Source organism: Sciurus carolinensis, chromosome 11 (genome assembly GCF_902686445.1).
Source record: "Sciurus carolinensis chromosome 11, mSciCar1.2, whole genome shotgun sequence".
NCBI lineage: Eukaryota > Metazoa > Chordata > Mammalia > Rodentia > Sciuridae > Sciurus > Sciurus carolinensis.
Window position 1 is genome coordinate 23143634 of NC_062223.1, and position 1043 is coordinate 23144676.

A 1043-nucleotide genomic window follows, 5' to 3' on the forward strand; every position below is an offset into this window, starting at 1 on the left:
TTCTTAAGAGGAGGTGTTCCTTGATGTGAGTCAACTCACAGGAACTCATAGCTTAGCTCCTTCTGATGAGTATGCTCATGGGTTTATATCATCAGCAATTTCATGAAGAAGACAATACTCACCAGTTTGCAATGGAGGAATCAACTACTCAGTTGCTAAGATCCAGAACATCTGTGCTATAATGTTTTTGTTTTGGTCCTGCACAAAACCTTTATACAAGTGCTTACTTTGGCAGCACATATACTAAAATTGGAATGCTACAGAGATTAGCATGGCCCTGTGCAAGGATGACACACAAATTCATGAAGCATTCCATATTTTTAATCAGTTAATAAAAAAGATGAAAATGCATGCTTTTTATCTTCACTTTACCAAAGCATTAAAATAAAGATATTTCTCAAAAACAAATCCACCACCAAAAATTTGTACAATTCTGGGATTTCATAATTAAAAGCCAGAGATATTACTTTAACCACTGAATCAAATTACTACTTATCCCAGCTTATTAAGATCCATTATTTGTGTGTGTGTGTGTGTGTGTGTGTGTGTGTGTGTGTCTGTTGTGTTGCATGTGCTGGGGGCCATACCTCAGTCATTGCACCTGCGAAGCAAGCACTCTACCACTGAGCTCTACCCTCAGCCCCAAGACCATTTTTAAGTAAGTAATTCAAACCCTGCTAACATAAACCATTTCTGCCTGCTATTTGGAGAACTAAAGGAAAAACATAACAGTTATCAATTTCATCTATAAAGATGAAAGCATTCATATGAAAAAGATATTGAATTATCTGTTTTTCTCTAATGGTCAATGTGAGAAAATTCCATTTTAAAAAATTAACAATTGCTTTAGCATAGAAGAAAATGAAAAGGAAACTACCTCTCTGAAACTGTAAATCCTTCCTAACTACAAAGATACTAACAATAAACACTCACTTGGTTCTTAAAGAGACCTACAATAGAATGAACAAACATTGCTTCCTGTATCTTTTTAAAACTAATTTTTTGTACTCTGTAATTGAGTTGCTAAGGAGTACACATAGAGG

General features: G+C 34.9%; 1 non-coding gene across 1 annotated transcript; it reads left to right on the top strand.

Annotated features, from left to right (window-relative positions):
• The first annotated feature begins 219 nt into the window (after window positions 1-219).
• Window positions 220-322, top strand: LOC124960886 (U6 spliceosomal RNA). The gene has a single exon (XR_007104203.1). It is a non-coding gene; the product is annotated as a U6 spliceosomal RNA (small nuclear RNA).
• Window positions 323-1043: the final 721 nt, after the last annotated feature.